Source organism: Cupressus sempervirens, chromosome 9 (genome assembly GCF_028749045.1).
Source record: "Cupressus sempervirens isolate cs-2001-9-10 chromosome 9, ASM2874904v1, whole genome shotgun sequence".
Lineage (NCBI taxonomy): Eukaryota > Viridiplantae > Streptophyta > Pinopsida > Cupressales > Cupressaceae > Cupressus > Cupressus sempervirens.
The window spans coordinates 73,578,352-73,600,844 of record NC_143126.1 but is presented as its reverse complement, the minus strand read 5'-3'; the positions used below and the strand labels follow the sequence as shown (position 1 = coordinate 73,600,844).

Here is a 22,493-nt window from a genome sequence, read left to right as displayed (position 1 = left end):
AAATGAGGCTAAGTTAATATTATATCATATAACATATAAAAACCCTATTTTTATAACAATTGGATGATCCTTAATCAATGGCCCAAATCCCATTTCGAGAAAAATATTAAAGGACAAAGAGTTTTAGAGAAAGTTCCTGTAATAAAGACATATGTCTACAATAATCAAGAAAAAATTTAGTGGTGAATCTCACTCATCGAGGACCCCTGATTTGGCAATAAAAAATACACTTTTAGGGTTAAGTGTTCCACCTAGTTGAAAAAGTTAAATAAAAAGTTAAAAATATATCTGCCTACCCACTCCGCATACTTACCCAGACTGTTCGGAATTGTGAAATGGACAGAGTTTATAGTCTTAATATGGCTCTATATATATATACAAGAATCAAGACTTACCAGTACTCCTAGTCGCACCAGTTGAAAGAATTCGACATAGTATTTTGGATTTCAATCGCAAGTTCAAAGAACGTGAATGCCATCCAAAGAAATATTGGACGTGAATGTCATTCAAAGAGATATTGAACGTGACATTTGATCATTTGTGGACGGTGACGAGCTGAGCTGTCTAAACTTTTTTTTCACCGAATTTGACTATAAGTTAAAACTAAGTTAAATAACTAGCACGTGCAAGATTCTAGTCGATATTGACTACCGATTCATTTTTAAACTTCGTAAACAGAGTTAAACCATTGACATTAAACAGAGTTAAAACATTAACATTTATATCTATGATATGAGAACCTATTCAAACAAGAATTTATTTCAAACTAGAACTTGATTCATTCAAACTAGGATTTGATTCAAAATAAAACAACAGATTTAAAATAGAGAAAGAAGGAATATCCAGCTTAATGTTATTAAATAATAGATGCAAATTTATACAATAACTTGACTCAACAACATTTCTAAATGACTTTCTAACTAGCTTATATATTTATTCAGATAATATCTATATTAAATACATCAATCAATATCTTTTCGAAGGACCTATATTCAAATAAGTTATCGATCGACGTATTTAATATAGACATTATCTGAATAAATATATATAAGCTAGTAACAACCACACACATGATATACATGTATGATAACTATAAAATTTCTATATATATGATTTTTGACAATGTTTTGGTCATTACTAAATAGAAATACATATTAAGAAAAATAAATGTATTTAAACAAAAATTTTTTTTGTCATTTTCTGGACATTGGTAAAAGAAATACGTTTGAATAAAAATAAAAGTATTTCAACAATACTTTAATTTTTAAAAATTAATTGGAAACATAGTATATGATAATTATACTAACAAAATGCATATTTAGGTATAATTGAGTGTAAATTTGAAGACATAAATGGTAAGTAAAATTATAACATTTTACAATAGTACAAATTCGATTTTTCATTTACATTTTAGTTACAAATTATTTTTATATTTTATAATAGAGTATATATTTAACAACATATATAAATTAAATTGAAATATTTTTTCATACTATTATGTGAAATATAAACTAAATCTATAATTATTGATCATTTTTAAGAATATACTATTAAAGCATTTACACAAATCACATTCATCAATCTAAACCATTACATAAGGATTGGAGTTGAAGCAAAAATAATTAAAATGACATATGTAATAGTTCATAATTAACCATATGAATTGTTTGATTAAAAAAAATTAGAATAGTCATACAACCATTAGCAATCAATTATAAAACATAACAAATTTCATAGGTCAAACCATGTAGTGTATTGATACAATTTAGGAGGTTTTAAATATTTCAAATAACTGTTAGTTTGGTGATGTTTTAAGTTACAATCATAAATCTAAACTATTACACAAAGCTTGGAATTCAAGGCAAACTAATTATTTGATTCAAAATAGTTGAAAAAATTCTGCAAACATTAGCTTATAAATTACAAAGCATAACAAATCATACGTTAAACCTTGTAGTTTATATCACAATTGAAGAGTTTATAAATGGTTCAAATAACTCTTATTTAAAAGTTATGTGCTAACAAAGTGGAAATTGCATAAAGAGCACTTCATTGTAATGGTGCAAATATATTACATATTCTTCAATGATTAGAATAGTATTACGGCCTTTATTATGGAAGTGATCACAATATACTTCTTCCATAAAACTTGTGAAGGCAATGACCTTTTTATATGTTTCTTTAACCTTGTGTGCAACATCTTTCATCCTCATTATTTCTATCTCTTCAACATAATCAATGCATAATGCAGTGTTCTCAATTTCTCGAATAATTTTAGAGCAATAATGTAAAATTGATATTGTGCACTTATCAATAGGTGTTTCATCAGATGGAGTAGAGTTGGCTAAGATGTTTGGACTTACATCAACAATTTCAGATTCATTTGTCTAATAGATCCATAGAGAAAAGTGTTACCTAAGAATCAAACAAAATCAAATCAATATTAGGATATTTGAACATGAATAAGATAAAACAATTTGTAATTTTCCAATTTTGTAAAATACGCCAGTTCAAAGAATCGATGTAGTATTTTAGATTGGCAAGTTCAAAGAGTGTGTGTCATCCAAAGAAATATTGAACATGAATGTCAAGACATTTGATTATTTGTAGACGGTGAAGAGCCGAGCTGTCTAAAACATTTCACCCAATTTGACTATAAGTCAAAACTGAGTTAAATAACTAGCACGTGCAAGATTCTAGTCGACATTGATTACCGATTCAATTTTAAACTTTTTATTACGTATTCTTTTTTAAACTTTGTAAATAGAGTTAAACCATTTAAGCATTACCAGCATTATTACTGCCTTCTAAGAAACCAAAAAGTGCATGTATATTGGTACAGTCAATATCATCTGCCACCAATGGAACCCTAAACTAAAAACATCAGTCTGTTTTTCACAATTTCACAAGTGAGATCTGAACAAACGAAACATGGGTACAACTTCAATTACGTTTTTAATTTTTTGTGAGAGTGCTAGGAACCCTTATATTTATAATCCTCAACTTTGATTCACACATTTTCCGCATTATATCATCAGAACTCTTATACACTACTGGCTTATTTAGATCATGTAACATTACTGATTAATTCTTCAAATTTCATCCCTTCCAAATCATTTTATACATTTGAATTAACAGGTCAACAACGATCTAAAAAAAAATGAATTGAAAAGTAGAATTAATAAATGGACGACGTTTACCACTTATCGGTTAGATTTATAATAGAATAAATTCATTATGGTAGACCCAAAATAGAAAGATAAACAAAATAATCTGAACGGGTTATAATGTTTCACACATACATCTCCAAATTCAATGTAGATAAGATAATTTTGAAATGTGTACATTCTCGCTAAATATTCAACAATCTAATGAGAAATTGTACACCATTCGCTTCATTGAATCCTTGATTTTGAGAGACTAACAAAGTTTCCAAGGCAGGAGCACTGTTGATGCACATTTGCTCTAAATTCCTAGAAATGAAATTCAACAGAGTAATTTTTTTCAGTGCCTTAAGAATTGCAAACACTCGAGGGTCTGGAATATTTGTACATAGACTTAAGCAAGTTGGTAAATCTAATTCAGAGCATATATTTAATCCAAGTCTGTTGAGCTAAAATTTCTAAAATTGGACAAAAATGGTACTACAAAGCTATTTAATATATGCATTACCTCCAAATTGAAATATTATAGATGTTTGAGATTTTCAGCTCATCTGAGTGTTCAGTGCACTCAAATTATACAGTTAAATATAGTGAAAACAATACAATTGGATTGTCTCAAAAAATCCACAGGCAAGTAGACCCCACAATTTTTTTCCTTGGAAGGAGTTGGATTACCTAATAAAGACACTCAAATCACCTTAGTTGCAATGAAATGGTTTAGTCAAGATTGTCAAACCTCTCACCACAAAGAGGTCCACCATTGTCAGGTACACATAAAGGCTTGCTTTTCTTGTTTCTCTATGTCGAAGCCTTTACAGAACTGCCATTTTCAAAGTATACAAAGTGCCTTCTGGAAATAAAATAAAAATGCATGTATGTGTAACATGGCCTTTAATCACAATATTAAATTAATATCATCCTTTGTAATGTGTATCAATATCCAATATCTAAATCAATGTTGATCTTGACTCCAGTAGCTCAAACAATAATATGTTTTATACAACAGAATAGTGTGGCAACACAAAAGTCCTATCAGAATAGGTAAAAAAATTGATACAATGAGAATTCAAATTAACAAAGGAACCTGGTCCTATAAGAGGAAATCACCAAGGGGTGTTTGATTCATGATAAATAAAAGTTATATAATCCTTGTACTACTTAGAAGACCATGTAATTCATGTAAAATTATATTTCTATTTACAAAAAAAAATCAATAAGAATTATGTACAGCTGAAAGCAATAAAAATATGATTTATAATAAAAATAATCATATAAAAATCACAGCTTTCCACCTGTGTCTTGTGCATGCCACACAAGTATTGTCCATTCTTCATCTAGACGATGTGAATTGATTCATTATACTTGAAGGGTATAATAATTCTTCTTCTCCATCTCCATCAATATAAAAATAGCTCTACTTGTGTACTACTACCATAATCTCTCAATGCCCTGCTGTTGGGAGTGTTAGAGTTCTAAGAGGGAGGGGTGAATAAGAACTATATATATTTATATTTATTTCAAAATAGTGATTTCAATCCTTTAACTATTCATAGCTCAATATAAAACAATGCTGGAAATTAAAAGCATTCACCATGAACAGAAAGAAATACCAACTCACAAAGTATAGAGACACGTATTTTGCCAAGTGGGAAACCCTCAAAATTCCTCAAATGGGATTTGTCATAGGGAGAAAAACCACTCTGTGAAGTTGTAATCTTTATTGCTTCAATTCCTTTACAATCAACAGCGAGAACTACTCAGGGTGTTCAACCCTTTCAATCTTTTGCTATTCTTACAATCTCATATACACATACAAATGTATATGTTGTATCTATACATCTATACAAGCTTATACTATAGCTTTTAAATACAACTCTTTTTAAATCTTTCACAAATGTATATGTGTCTCTTTCAATGCCTTTTTCACACAAATCTCTCTTTTGGATTTTACAATGTTCTCTATATATGGAGATGAATTTTGAAATGAATTAGTTAGAGATCTAACTGAACTAGTTAGGGTCACTTTACAAAAACCCTTTTATGAAATATTGTTAAGAAAACAACTTCAATTAGTTAAACTTTGAATTTGTCCATGTTTATCCATATAAACTTCAAATTGTGTAGGTAAGGTTACATATTTCAAACCCTCAAAGAAGAGCTTTTTCAACAAATGAAAGAATCTTTCAAAACAATTGCCATTTTTAGCATCGAAATCCTTTTATATCTTGAAGAAACTAAAATATTAAGTTTGTACATAAGATTTTGTCTTTGAAAACTGTTACATTCTTTCTATATTCCTTTACCAATGTTGTTTGAAATAAATGAAAATTCTTCAACAAAATTTCTTTTAAAAAAAAAAATGAAATCTCTTCAATTTGTTATCTAGTGTTTGCCATACTTTATTTTGAAATCATTTGCCATACTAGAACTGAACGATTTCTTTATAAGGGAATGACACTAGATTTAGAAAAGGAACTTCCATATATTTCATTGAAAATAAAATCTTTGAAACCGTTGACTGTGTTTTACAAAACCGAAGAAGGAAACTAAAACTCATATTTATGCCCTTTTAAACAAAAATGACTGTGTTTCCTTTTTAAAGAAATTTCAAACTTCATTTTTTCCAAAAAATTGAAATTGGAAAAATAAATTTTGGATCTTTGTTTCCTTTTAAAAAATGTTAATCTTTTTTTTTTCAAAAAAATTGAATATACAACAATAGCATTGAAACAACATAACTGAAATTGCCTTTCCTTTATTACCTCAATTTCTAAAAACCCTTATGCATTTGCCTCAAAAACCCTTTCTTTATTTGAAGAAAAACTCCATTATTCATCTCAAGCATGCACAGGAAGCGAAAAATGAGTATATACAAATACCGGTAGAATATTTCATAGTATGAAATCTATTCTTTTCATGCATGAAAACTTGTAGTGCCAAAACAAAACTTTCTGCAAACCTTTCAAAAGACCCATCATAGAAGACTTCACAAAATCTGTATTCGTAGCCAAAAATCTATCCAATATTCATGCCAAATGTATTTACAGTCTTGCAAAGAGAACATAAAAAAAACCTTTCATAATAGAAACCACATCATTTTAAAAATAATATGCTTTTCAAAGTGCCCACAAAGAAAATCATGTCTTAATATCATTTCAAGTCCGCCACATAAATTCAAAACTTGGTGAGACATGCAGATGTGCATTTAAGACCATGTACTGACAAAGTCAGTGTTTTACGATTTCCTTTAATATCATTACCATAACAAACAACAGTCATAAGTCCTTTCAATTTTTCTTAATACGAATATGCCACATTTGCAAAACCTTTTAAAATTGCCTCATGTCATATATCATATGCCAAGTTTGCCACCACCTTTTCTCGGTGAAACTTATTTAAGAATGCCTTTTGCTAACCACGAGAGATGGTCAACAATCTCCCCCATTTTTTGAGGAAAAAATTTTCACCATCTCATATATACAAGGTGAAACATATAAAAATTTGAAAACAAGTTTCAACTCATATATACAAGATAATGAATTAAAAAAAAAGTTGATTATTCCATGCTATGTTGAATGACAAAAAAATAATGAGAATCATCAAATATTGAGAACCATCACCACAAAAAAATACTAAGAATCATCAAATGCTAAGAACCATCATATAGTGTTGAAAATGATCATGCATACGAATGCTGAATCAAACACAGTTCTGGTAACATCATCAAATGCTTTCTCCCGCAAAATTTTTGCATCAAAAAAATTGACCATCTGCTTTTCATGAACAATTTCTGTGAAAGGAGCAGCAAACTAACATAGAATGTTTACTAGCAAAAATCTTATACCAGCATAGATTGAGAGAAAGCTACCAATCAAGTTCTTAACTACTCAAATAGTTCTCTAGGTAGAGCTTTAGTAAAAATGTTTGCTACCTGTCCTTGAGTAGGCACATAAATCAGTTTGAAATCATTATTAAGAACTTTATCTCTCAAGAAATGAAGTTTAATGGTCACATGTTTTGTGCGTGAATGCATCACTAGATTTTTGCTCAATTGAATAACACTCAAGTTATCACACATGATATAAATAGGTTTTAAAACTTGAATACCTAAATGAATACATCATGTTGTAGAAGCAACATATTCAGATTCACAAGTAAATAAAATGACACAATCATGTTTCTTACTATGCCAAGCAACTAAACACTCACCAAGAAAGAAGGTTGCACCACTGGTGCTCTTTTTATCATCAGATCCACCCCAATCTGCATAAGTATAACCAGAAAGTGTAAAATCATTGCTATGAGGATACCATAAACCATAATCAAGTGCGCCTTGGATGTATTTCAGTATTCTATGCACTGCACTTAGATGAGATTACTTTGGATCAGATTGAAATCTTGACACCATACATACTACTTGCATTATATTAGGTCTAGATGTTGTAAGATATAGCAAACTTCCAATCATGAATCTATAAAGAGTTTGATTTACTAAAGGTGGGTCATCATTCTCTATTAGTGTGCAGCCTATCTCCATAGGAGTACTTACTGGTTTATAGTTAGCCATATTAAACTTTCTCAACATTCTTTTGCATATTTTGTTTGTGAAAGAAACAGTCCATGTTCAAGCTATGAGACTTGCAAATCAAGGAAAAATGTGAGCACACCCAATAATGACATTTCAAACTCAGACTCCATAATTTTTGAAAAATGTTTTGTTAATTCATCATTAGTAGACCCAAAAATAATATCATCCACATAGATTTCTATTGCCAAAATGCCATCATTTGTGACTTTGATATACAAAGTACCGTCTGCCTTTCCATGAGAAAATCCATTTGCAGTTAAATTTATATCTAACCTAGAATACCAAGCTCTAGGTGCTTGTTTTAAACCATATAAAGCCTTTTTGAGTTAGTAAGCATAATCAGGTTTGTCAGGTTATTTAAACACTTCTAGCTATTCCATATAGACTTCCTCTTCAAGATACCCATTCAAGAATGTAATTTTGACATCCATTTGGTAAACAATGATTTTTTTATAACTGAAATATGCAAGAAAGATTCTAATTGATTCCATTCTTGCAACCGGAGCATAGGTTTCACCAAAATCTATTCCTTCTTGCTGAGCATAACCTTTGTATACGAATCTACTTTATTTCTAATCACTTTGCCATCTTCATTTAGTTTGTTATGGAATATCCATTTTCCACCTATGAAATTTTTGTCACTAGATCTAAGAACAAGTTCCCAAGTCTTTTTTTTTCTCTATTTGATTTATTTCTTCCTACATAGTATTTTGCCAACAAGAATTTGATAGAGCTTCAACAACATTCTTTGGTTCAAAATATGATATCAAGCAAAAATGTTTAGCAATGTTCACTTGTTCACCTATTTTGGCTTTTCTTCTAGTTAAAATTCCCTTTTCTACATCTCTAATAACTTGAGACTTAGGATGTCTCTTAGCTATTATTTTAGAAGAATTTTTTATTCTTGAAGCAACACTTGTTATTTTGGGACTTCAGCAATTTTTTGGTTCAATTTCATCCACAAGTTCAATTTTATCATTTCCAAGATGTTCATCATGTAAAGTTTCTGATTTATGAAAACATGAATCTTCATGATCTTCTTTGTCATTATTGCACACAAATTTTTCATCAAATATTACATTTATGGTTTCTACAATTTTGTTTAGCCTTTTATTATAGGATTTACAAGCTTTGCTATGTGTGGAGTACCCAAGAAAAATCTCTTCACCAAATCTTTATTTGAAGTTCTCTAGAGAATCATCATTCTTTTTGATAAAACATTTACATCAAAAAATCTTGAAATTCTTGACATTTTCTATTTTTCCATTCCATAATTCATATGGAGTATAAGCTATTCTAACTCTGATTTGTGCTCTATTTAGGATGTAGACAACTGTATGAACAACTTCTTTCTAGAACTTATCAGGAGGTTTTGCTTCATTAAGCATGGTCCTAGCCATTTCTTTTACAATTCTATTTTTTCTTTCTACAACACCATTTTGCTGTGGTGTCCTACCAATAGAGTATTTTCTTTTTATGCCACATTTTTCACAATACTCAATGAATTCTTGAGAGGTGAATTCTCCTCCCCTATTTGATCTTAAACATTTTAGTTTTAAATCAGTCTCTCTTTTTACCATTTTTCTAAAAAATTTAAAATGGTCAAAAGCTTGTGATTTATGTTTCAAAAATGTTACCCAAACCATCCTTGAATAATCATCTATGAACAACATGAAATATTTTTCACCTTTTAATGAAGCATTTTTAGTTGGACCACACATATCAATATGTACCAACTTAAGTGGTCTATTTGATGAGTATTCTTTTGTTTTAAAAGTTACTCTCATTTGTTTTCCTTTAACACATTCTTCACAAATATTTGTTGGTTTGGTGATTTGTGGTAGTTCTTTGACCTTTTTGTTCTTATTAATTCTAGCAAGATTATCAAATTTTAGATATCCCAATCTCTTGTGCTATGACCAATTCTCTTCTACTTGACTCATAAGACAAGTAGTAACCAATGAAGTTTCTTGAATAGTAGAATCAATTAGTTTATAAAGATGTCCACTTATTCTTAACCCACTTGCAATGACTCTATCTCTTCCATTTTTGATATAGCATTCTTTTGCATTAAAGGAAATAGAGTACCCACTATCACAAATCTGACTAACACTCAAAAGGTTATGTTTTAAACCTTCAACAAAGTATACATCATGAATTGGTGTATTCTTGTTTATAATTATTGAGCCTCTTCCTATTATATAGGCTCCTAAATTATCATCAAATCGTACAAACCCTCCATCAAAATCTTCCATGGTTTTGAATTTTCTTTTACACCTGATCATATGGTGTGAGGAACCACTATCAAAGACCCACATTGCAAGTTTTCAAGCAAATAGGGTTGTTTCAACAATTAAAAAAATTTCAATTGTCTTTACTTGCTTCCAGGTCTATTTAGGTCTTAAATTCAATTTGCATTGATTTGCATAATGACCATAGTGAAAAAATCTAAAGCACCTGATAATTTTTCTTTTATCTTGATTTATGATGTTTTCATAGAAAATAGCCTTGTATTCAAAAAAATTATAGTTGAAACAATAACCATTGAAGAAGAATTTGGTTTTCTGATTTGAAGATTCTTTGGATGAGCTTTGCAAAGCAATCAATTTCTTATCCTTTTCCTCAAGTAAGAATTTTTGATTTTCCATAATCATATTTACTTCTTTTACTTCTTCTTGAAGTTTTTGATTTTCAATTTCATGATTTGAAATTAACTTCTTTAATCTTTTAAGTTCCTAAGAAGATGTTAGAAGTTTTTCTTCAAGATCTATTTATTTATCTGAATCAGATGAAGATTCAGATTCACTAGTTTTAGGTTTAGGGTCACGGACTATTTTAGCCAAGAAAATTCTTTCCCCTTCCTCATCAGTATCACTAGATTCTTCATTTGAATCTTCTTTAGATAGAAGACTTTTCTTTTTTAAATCCTTGAATCTTTTTTTTTGATTCTAAGGTTTCTTCTTAGAAAACTTTTCAGTTTTCTCATCGCAATCTTCTAGTTCAACATTTGGATATTTTGTAGCAAAATGTCCTAACTGACCACAGCTAAAACATTTAGGTTTTCCTTTGTACTTCTTTCGCATTCTTCTAACCAAAAATTCTTCTAAAGCATTTGTTAGGTCCAAATCACTCTCATCATGTTTTTCATCCTCAAAAGTTGTTTCTTTTTATGAGGAACTAGCTTGACTGCTAATCCTCATTTCATATGCAATTAGAGTTCCTTGTAATTGATGCAGGGTCATTTTTGAAAAGCTTTTCTTTTCTCTTAACGTAGATATTTTAGTTTCAAATTTAGGTAATACTAACTTAATGGCATTTGAAACTATATCACATTCTTCTATCTATTCACCTAGACCCTTTCTAGCATTTACTACTTTATCAATTCTTAAGAAGTATGTTGCAGTGGTTTCATCTTCATTCATTTTTAGATTATCAAACTGTATTTTGAGAGTTGGTAGTTTAGATTCTTTTACTTTTTTATCTGCTTGATAGATTGTTTCAAGTTTGACCCAAATTTAATTTGCTGACTTGCAATAGACAACTTTAGCCAAAACATCTTTTGTGAGACCACAAAGAAGGGCATATTTTGCCTTTTTATCCAACTCAAGTGTTATTCTATCATTTGCATCAGTAGGGACTATTTGTGGGATAGTATACTATGTAGTAACAATATCCCACATTCTTACATCTAAAGAGTGTATAATGGCTTCCATCATTACTTTCTAGAAAACATAATCATTTCCATCAAACACCGGAGCCCTATTAAGGGAAGCTCCTTCAGCTTGTGCCATAACTTCCAAATAATATCCCTAGAAAAATTCCTAAAAGGAATCCTATGCTCTGATACCACTTTTTGGAAGTGTTAGAGTTTTGAGAAGGGAGGTGAATCAGAACTATGTATATTTATATTTAATTCAAACATAGTAATTTCAATCCTTTAACCATTCATAGATAAATATAAAATAGTGCTGGAAATTAAAAGCATTCACCATGAATAGAAAGAAAGACCAATTCACAAAGTATAGAGACACGTATTTTGCCGAGTGGGAAACTCTCAAAATTCCTCAAATGGGATTCATCATAGGGAGAAAAACCACTCCGTGAAGCTGTAATCTTTATTGCTTCAATTCCTTTACAACTAGTAGCGAGAACTACTTAGGATGTTCAACCCTTTCAATCTCTTGCTATTCTTAAAATCTCATATACACATACAAATGTGTATGTTGCATCTATACATATATACAAGCTTATAATATAGCTTTTAAATACAACTCTTTTCAAATCTTTTACAAATGTATATGTGTCTCTTTCAATGCCTTTTTCACACACATCTTTCTTTTAGATTTTACAATGTTCTCTATATATAGAGATGAATTTCAAAATGAATCATTTATAGAACTAATTGAACTAGTTAGGGTCATTTTACAAAACCCCTTTTATGAAATGCTATTAAGAAAACAACTTAAGTTAGTTAAACTTCAAATTTATCCATGTTCAATCATATAAACTTCAAACTGTGTAGGTAAGGTTTCATATTTCAAACCCTCAAGGAATTTCTTTTTCAACAAATGAAAGAATCTTTCAAAATAATTGACATTTTTAGGGTCGAGACCCTTTTATATCTTGAAGAAACTAAAATACTAAGTTTGTACAAAAGATTTTGTCTTTGAAAACTATTAGATTCTTTCTATATTCCTTTACCAATGCCATTTGAAATAAATAAAAATTCTTCAAAAAATTTTCTTTTTCAAACAAAATGAAATCTCTTCAATCTATTATCTAGTCTTTGTCATACTTTACTTCAAAATCTTTTTCCGTACTAAAACTGAAGGATTTCCTTATAAAGGAATGACACTAGATTTATAAAAGGAACTTCCATATATTTCATTGAAACAAAATTCTTTGAAACCCCTGATTGTGTTTTACAAAACTGAAGAAGGAAATTGAAACTCATATTTATGCCCTTTTAAACAAAAATGACCGTATTTCTTTTCTAAAGAAATTTCAAACTTCATTTTTTCTAAAAAATTAAAACTCAAAAAAGAAATTTTGAATCTTTTTTTGCTTTTAAAAAATCTTAATTTTTTTTTTACAAAAAGAATGAATATACAACAACAGCATTGGAATGACATACCTAAAACTACCTTTATTTTATTTACCTCCATTTCTAAAAACCCTTATGCATCTACCTCAAAAACCCTTTTTCTATTTGAAGAAAAGCTCCATTATTCATCTCGAGCATGCACAGGAAGGAGAAAAAAAGAGTATATACAAATAGCAACAGAATATTTCATAGTATGAAACCTATTCTTTTCAAGTTGGAAAACTTGCAGTGCTAAAACAAAACTTTCTACAAACATTTCAAAAGACTTGTCATAGAAGACTTCACAACATCTATATTCGCGGCCAAAAATGTATCCAGTATTTAGGCAAAATTTATTTACAGTCTTGTAGAGAGAACATCAAAACAAACATTTCATAATAGAAACCATATGGTTTTAAAAATAATGTGCTTTTCAAAGTGCCCACAAATAAAATCATGTTTTAATATCATTTCAAGTCTACCACATAAATTCAACACTTGGCAAGACATGCAGATGTGCATTTAAGAGCACATACTAACAACGTTAGTGTTTTAAGATTTCCTTTAATATCATTACAATAAAAAACAATAGTCATAATTCCTTTCAATTTTTCTTAATTCAAATATGCCATGTTTGTAAAACCTTTTAAAATTGCCTCATGTCATATATCATATGCCAAGTTTTCCACCACCTTTTTTTGGTGAAACTTATTTAAGAATGCATAATTTTGCCAACCACAAGAGATGGTCAACACCCGCTACCACTAGAAGAATTTGATGACAAAGAAACACATTTAGGACTATGAGGAGGTGTGAGAAACCTGCATGAATACTCATTAATATGACAAGATTCATCAATATAAGACAAAACTGAGCAAAAATAAAGGTAAATTTTATGTTATTGTATTTGTCATTACTTGATCATTGTAGCTCATATTGAAGGCATCCTTTTCCAGATATGCTACTCTTGCTAGAAAGAGAAGATTCTTAAAATTTAATGGAATATGGGGTTGATCGATTATGACTCATGTTTTGATAGAAAAAATTCAAAGGTTCTATAAGATTTGTATCTAGTGATATTGATTTTAAGTCTTTGAACTTTGGCTTTTCTAGGTTTTGGATGACAATTCTAAAGATTGATTGATGTCCTTTGGTTTGACATTGGTTTTGATCTATTTTCTGATAACATAATTTAGGTTTTCTCTCCGTATTTGGAATATCCTCTTCATTAATCAAAGGAGTTCAAGAAAAATCTATTATATTGTCGACCTCCACGAAGCTCTACTACATAATCTCTAGTAATGTTGTTGTCAATAGATATTGGGCCTCCTAAATAATCTATCGAATTATAAATGTTCACCTTTTCTTCTAGCTCAAAATGTTGTCCTCTTGCCAACTTTAGTAAATTATATATTCTCAATTAGATTTTTAAAAAAGTGTTTCTTACGAAGTAGGATCCAAAAATTTGATGACAACTTTCTTGGTTTCAAGTTCTAGTTGTGGGATGCGTGTGTAATTGAATTTGATGAGGTTTCAATGAATGAAACTTTGAACTACTTGCACTTATTATGGGCATTTAAATACTATGTTCATTTCAATAGTTTTGTCCATAGAACTGGTATTTAAAGTTTAGGATACATCATGTGTAAGTAGATCATCAAAACAACATAAGTTAATAATCATTACATGTTACCATGATGTATTAAGGTAGCCCAAATATATAGAACACCCACTAAGAGTTTTACTAAAAGAAACCCTTGCACTTGAGTTTTGCTAAAAGAAACCCTTGCTGGTAGAGATCATCATTACAGTGAATTCTTTGAGCTTGAAGATCTACGTCATCCAATTCCTCCTCATTTTTGCTACCAATTTCTTCCCCTACAACATTATCAAACAAAACATGACATTAAATTTTAGAGAAAAGAAATTAGCAATGCAAACCATCTATGCAAGGAAGAAAGCTTTGATGCACTAAAAGGTTGCAATGATGGTATTACCCTTATTAAAATTTCTTCCCAGAGAAGAATTTCCATTTTCTCTTTCTATTGTCAAATATCTAATGTTGTAATTTCTTCCCCAAAATAACTCTTGCACTGTAAATATGAGTGTGCTAAATATATGCCCCACACATCCTTTATATATCTTGGTCAGGGTAGTAATTTTTGCCAACCGCCTTCATGTCTGAGGTGGATCCAGTAGTCTACATGGACGAGAGAAACTCGATGGCAAGGATGCTATAGTAGCGTTGTGGAATATCATGGAATAGAAAAGTTGTTGTAAAGGCCATTCCTATACACAACTCATTGGCATTCCAAGGGTGGGGGCTAGGGAAGTCCCTCCATCAGACCAATTGTCAGGATGACTTAATGGTCAAACTAGGATTTTCCCAGGTAATAGCCTATCAGCTAGATTACAATAACTTGTTTATTAAAAATTGTTATAAATATTATATATTTATGAATTTATGAAAATGATTAAATGTAAAAATATCAGTCAATGAAAACACAAATTTATAATTTATTTTCTTATTATTTAGGAATTAAATACTTTAAAAAACAAAACAAAAAATTATTGAAAATTTAGTAATTGGAAGTTCTTATTATTTGATTAAAATAATTATGGTTCAATAAAATTTTATAAATAATTTACTTACTAACCAAATTTCAGATCATTATTTTCTTAATTTATTAGACAAGCCAGTCGAATCTTGTTCTTTTCATGAAAAAAAATGGAAATTATTATTGTCTTGTTGGTATATGTTTTGCCCTTGACTCAATTGACCAACATTTTAGTGTTTTGTAATTTCTTACTATACTCTATGTGAACACGTATTCATGAAACCTTAGTGTAGGATGTAAATGGATTGATGACGAACTAGACCTAACCCAAGATATCATCATTAGAATGTACTCTCTATGATCATCTCATGTTTTCGTAACTACAACTGCTAAAATAACTCTCAGACCAGCATCTTAGTGACAATTCTAGAATGGGAGAGTGCTTAAAATGCAGATCTACGATGGATACATGCAAGATCTATAATTGAAATGTAGATTATACTCTTTTAAGTTGAATATGCAATGAATTAACAAGTAATAAATGATGCTAAATAACACAAAATACAGCTAAAATGCTATGAAAATGCTACAATTAGAATGCTAAAATGATGAATCAAAATATGCCTATAGTGCAGATGTCTAGGACTAGGGTCCCTTGCTTCTTAGATTTCCTTCCTATTTATAGGATTTCAGAAGGGGTTGGGGTAAGAATTTAGATTTTCACCTTTGATTGGGGTGAAAGTGAAATTGAAAATATCTCATAAGAGACTAGGAGGTAGAGCCCAACAGACTTGGTTTTGAGCATAATTGAGGATATTTTTAATTCTTTTAAAATGAAAATGAGAGATTTTCCATTTTGTGAGGATAAATGATTTTATTGATTTAATAAATGTGTAATTTACTCTCAACACTTTGTCTTTTTCTTCCTCCTTTTTTTGAATTTCATTTTAATGAATTTGAATTGTTTATCTCCTCTTGTAAAGTTAATTTAGGTCTTGTCGATTTGATAGATAATTAATGAACTGATGTGATTTTTGATTTGCAAGTTTGTTGTGTCTTTTCTTATTTTTCTCTTTAATTTGCACTGACTGATCAGAACTACGTGATTTAAGTCTTTGCCAATTTTTGGATGTCTAAAAATACCCCTCTTTGAGTTAATATGTGAAGCATATTAGTTCAAAGACAGTCTTGATTTTCAATGTTTAGGTCTAATTCTGGTGATTGGATATCTATTCATTAATGATTTGATGTCTAATCGTTGATGATTTGATGTCTTTATTGTCGTTGATTTGATGATTTGATTGTCATTGATTTGATGATTTGATAGTTGTTGAATTGATGATTTGATTATCATTGATTTGATGATTTGATTGCAATGTTGATTTGGTGTTGCAATATTTTTGTTTCGATCCCCTGGTTTTGGTAGGCTTGACATTTGAAAAAAAATAAAAAAATAGCTAGGGTAGGATGTTTTTGATGTTTTTCAAAAATTTTGATGCCCCAACTTGGATGCCCTAATTTAATACAGATATACTACCCCCTCAAAAATGAAATTGGAAGAAAAATATGGAACTGTAAAAGTTGAGTAGGTTCTAATTTTATTTTTGAAATGTTGGGAGGTTAGTGGAAAAAGGTAATTAAGTTGGTTTGATACAATACCCCATTCAATTTTGGTTACCAAAAAGATGCCAATAGGGGGTAAATAATTTGAAAAGGTGATATAAATGCCACTTGGGGGGGGGGGGGGGGGTTAAATAGGTCAAAAAGACCTTTTACCCTTGTCATTGTCACTTTTTCCTTTTACATTTGGTGATTTGGAGCTCTGATTCAATGAGGATGGTGGTTTCATTAAGAGAGCATAGACTTAAGAGGGGTCATTGGTATAAGCTCCAACAAACTACGGTACCCCAGTAAGTCGTTGAGATGCTCTACATTTAATATTTGGTATTTTTACTTGTGTTTTGGATGTTTTGTGTGGATTTTTAGGGTAAATGTGGTGATTTTAATAGTTTAGCACATTTGAACATTCTTTTAGCGCATTTTCATTTCTTTAGAGCATTTTGGTAGGCTTATAGCACATATGTGGTGCAGTTCAATGCATACATAACCGTAGGAGTTGAGTAACTTAGCGCATATAATAGTTTCTAAAGCGCATATACAATGTTTAATGGCACACATGAATCTTTTAGCACATATGTGATGTTCGATAGTACACATGCAGTATATTTTAGTGCATCTAAATAGAATAATGCTTTCAATCCATGGAATAGTGCTTATGTAAAGTATATTAGCACATATATGTAGTATAGCACATACTAGAGGTCATGTAGCACTTGTAGACATGTGTTAGTGCATTTAAAGTAAATAGCACTTCTGAATGATCAAATAGTGTGTATGACTATTTCATTAATGCATATATATCTTATAGCTCATATGAGATATAAAATGGCATCTTTGAATGATATAGTAGTGCATTTGAATTTTGTAATGCATTCAACTGATTTGTTAGCACATATATCTAGGAAATGGTGAAAGATTATCAGAGGGCAAAAACTAGGTGTAGGTCCTCTATTGAGCCTAAGATATTGCAAAAGACTAGATTCTTAGTCTATCATCTAGGGATGGTCATAGCGAGTAACAATAGTAGCCAGTGATTCATGCAATGATTTCATAGTATCAATCTGATAAGAGATAGATGATGCCCCAACTTAGGATATAGAGTAGGGAAGATAAACTAGTCTAACTCAGGATAGAGAAGGACGAACAATAGGTCAAAGATAAAACTAGTAGCTAGGTAGTGAGATAGAGATATGAGATTGATGGCTGATGATCACTTTATGATGAAAACTAATGCATTGTGTTTCTTTAATGAATAAAAGGTGTGTGGGCAAAAGCTCATGGTACGAGGACTCTATTTGTGGCCATTAGAGGCAATAGGCCGATTGTCTGACATAGATAGGCAAGTGATAGATAGGTGTGGCTTCACATATTTATTATAGATGCCCCTATTCTAGATGCCCCAATTCCAAGTGAATAGGGGATCACTAAAAACTATGGCCAAGCAGTGGAAATTAGACCACAACACATTTCATTTACCAATGGGGGAGATGACAATGACTTGTGAGGATATCTATAGGATTCTTCAGATCTTGACTGTAGGGGATTTGGTTTATTATGATCAAACTATTGACAAGGTTATATTCTGAGATTTGTTCAGAGGTGACAGTATTGGTGATGATAGCGTGTCTTGGTTCCAGTTGCTATAGTATGAAGCATTACTGACAATTTTGGCAAGATTGATAAGAGGGTTTCTATTGCCAGATCACTAAGGGCAAGGGTGTCCAGTTGGATGGCACCAGTTGATACAGGAGATGATTGATGAGCCATAGAGATTTGCATGGGGTAGCTATATTTTGGCATATTTATATCATGATTTACACTAGGTTGTATATTTGGGAGCCTCATCACTATCACCAAGGGTCATTTTGTTATAGATATGGACATGGGAGCATTTTCCCATTACTCATCTAGTGTGTGTACAATAGCAGCCACAGGAAATGCCATATATGTATACTTATTCTAGTCTAATCATGCAGCCCTATTTGGGTAAGACAAAATATTGGTGTTGGATTCTAGATGATATTGATGAGGTCGTATGGAGACCATACAAGTTCATAGAGCTGTGGGCAGAGGATTATGATGAGATGGTGTATTTCTTTAGCCTGAGGTATTTTCTTGGTTAGACTCTATCTATGACAGAATGGTTTTTCTTCAGGCAAGTGGTGAGGTAGTTTGGTTGATGAAAAAACATGCCATAGGGGACTACACTTTATGCCCAGGTTCAGTCAGAGGGAGCAGTGTGGGGGCTAACTCTAGAGTGTGAGGCCTATCTGGAGGTATTTTTACAAATGATAGACAAACTATAGCCATGGGCCTTGCAAGATGGGGTGGCAGATGTGGGGATGGAGGGAGATTATGCACATTGGTTTCAAGATCATCCTTTCCCTGGATACATAGATCTAATAGAGCTGATTCTAGGGATTGATGAGTTGTCAAGTGGGGGAGAGGATGACGATGATGAGGGTGGTTCAAGGAGAGATAGAGGGAGATGATATGCCAGAGTTAGAATGGGTAGAGCATGAGGGATGTGAGATCAAGTAGCCATGGTACTACCACAAAGGGGAGTGGCACGAGGCTTGGCACAGGGACTAATGAGTGGAGGTAGGGTTATTAGTGTCTGTAGTCAAGGTGGTACATGGATGAGAGGAGGGATGATTGGCAAAGCTATGGTTGGCCAGCAGGACAGAGGAGCAGAGTGGGCTAGAGTGGAATAGGTGAGGGCTAGGCTGCCAGAGGATGTGCAGTTTGTTTATTGCTAGAGGCTATGGGTATAGGGTCCTATTAGAGATCCACTAGGTGCACAACCACATGGATAATAGTAGGTACTGCCAAAGGCACAACCACCACCCAAGAGGCCAGGAGGATTGTCATATTTGGAGGCATGGATGAGTGCCATGGAGGCTCGGATGGGTGAGGCATTGAGTACTTTATAGAGATTTATAGCAGTGATGACTCTAGGACCACCACCACCACCAACACTGAGTATAGATGGTGCATTAATGAGTTAGGTGGTCAGTGTAGTACCGATGATAGATGCAATAGGGTAGGCACCTCGAGAGGACATAGATACCCCAAGTGAGTAGGGGCCATCAAAGCAGGCACCTTCACAGGGATGAGTGTGGATTATGTACTATGGTCTCACTCTTCATTATGTATGATTATCCCTTTGATGTTCATTGGACACTTATGCTGATGTACTTAGTTGATCCATGATTTATGGACTTTCATGTTATGTGATCATTTGATGTTCTTGCAATTTATCTATTATTCATGTGATTTTGACCTTTGGACACATTGTTTGATTGTTATTTTTCTTTATGAGATATCCGAGTTTATCAATGTTCAGATGTGTGTACTTGTTATATCATGAACTTATGCATGCATGTGATGGGTTTTATTTGATGGTTATGGTAGCAGTGGATGTGGATGTGTATATATATGTGAATGATTAATGTAGATGGATCATGAGTAAGAATAGATGTTATGTTATTGATGATGTAATGAAAATGTGATTTGGTAAAATGAATGTAATGAAATGAAACGTGGTAAGATAGAATGTGATGTAATGAAAGTGAATGAAATGAGATAATGAAATGTAATATAATGAAATAGAACAAGAGGTAACTTGATGTGAGAAAATGAGTTGTAATATAAATGAAAGATAAATTGTAATAATATGAATGTTGTGGTTAATGTAATGAAATGTGAAAAAAATATGATGGATGAAATGGAATAGAATAGAAATGAAATGAGATGAAATGTATAATGAATGAAATGACATATGATATATAATGAAATTAAAATGAAAGGACATGTTAGATAATGAATGAAATGATATATGACAAGTAATGAATGGAAATAGGTAATGAAATGAAAATGAAATGAAATCGAAGGGGATATCATGATATTAAATGTAATGGAATGAAATGGGTGATGAAATGAAATTTAATGTAATGAAATGAAATGAACACGATATATAACATAATGAAATGAAATGGGTAATGAAATGAGATGAAATGTAATGAGATGTGATGACATGATATGTAATTAAATGAAATGAAATAGGTATTGAAATGAGATGAAATCTAATGAAAATTTAATGAGATGTGATAACATGATATGTAATGAAATGGGCATTGAAATGAGATGAAATGTAATGACATGTGATATAACATGATATGTTATCAAATGAAATGAAATTGAAGAATGAAGTGAAATGAGATGTAATGAAAATGTAATGAGATGTGATAACATGATATGCAATGAAATGAGTAGTGAAATGAAATGAAATGAGATGTGATAACATGAGAGGTAAAGAAATGAAATGTGATGAGATGTAATGCGATGAAATGGTTAAATGAGAAAGGGAATGGAATTTCTAAGGAACAAAATGACAAATGATGGAATGAAATTGAATGAAATGTCTACGGATGTAATATATATAAGAGGATGACAAAAAATAATGAAATGGTTAATGAACAAATTGATATATGATAGGATGACATAAAATAAATAAATGGAATCAAATGTCCAAATGCATGGATGGGATGAAAGTGTAAGGAAACTCAGGTGCAGAAATAGCTTCCTACACTAATCTCTTAAGAGAAGTATGGTGCAAATCCTATTAAAATCTTCTACACTTACAGATTCAGTATCATGTAAACAACAATATTGCAGCCAACCATGCATATAAAAAATAGACAGAGAAAGGAACACATAACACAAGGATTTTCCGGTGAGGAAAAACCTTTCGGTAAAATAACCCCACCCCTTCAGAACCTGCACAATGTATTATCTTCAACACAAGGTTATAATACACTTGCAATGCAAGTTCAACATCAACAATAGAAGACTCCAGTAGCTACTCGCAATACCAACAATAAAACTTTTTTTTCATCTCTTCTCTTCGCAACCCTAAAAATGCTTATAACATGCGCTTCACTTTAGGGCTACTCCCAAAGGTAAACCATATTAGGGTTTTACCATTCTCTGAGAAAATAGGAACCCCAATAAAGTTTTTGGGGTAGAGTGTACAGTACTCAAATATCTTAGTTGCCACATGTCTTCACCTATCATTGAATCTTCCTAACATAGCTCTTACGTGTCATAGGAATCCATCATAACTGTTTTAGTCATGATCTCCTTACACACAATTCAAGATGTCAACACATCAACATTATTTGCAAGAAATACATTTTACAAAACAAATAATAAGAATAGGAATTATACAAGGTTGAGGTACCTTATTCTTAACATTCTCCCACTTGTCAAACACCTTGTAAGAGCAACATGAACATAACAAGAACTAACCGCTATAGGCCAAAAGGCCCATAGACTCTGAACACCATCTGAACTTCTCAGTGCCCACTGGTTTTGTTAATGCATCTGCAACATTCTTCACAGTATCTACCTTTTCCAAATTTACCTTTCCATCTTCCACCACATGTCTCACAAAGTGATTGCATATCAATGTGCTTCGT

At 31.4% G+C, this 22,493-nt stretch overlaps 1 pseudogene; it reads right to left on the bottom strand.

Moving 5' to 3' along the window:
* Positions 1-22,493, bottom strand: part of LOC149537677 (chromatin remodeling protein DDM1-like) — a 177,776-nt pseudogene that overhangs the window by 20,848 nt on the left and 134,435 nt on the right.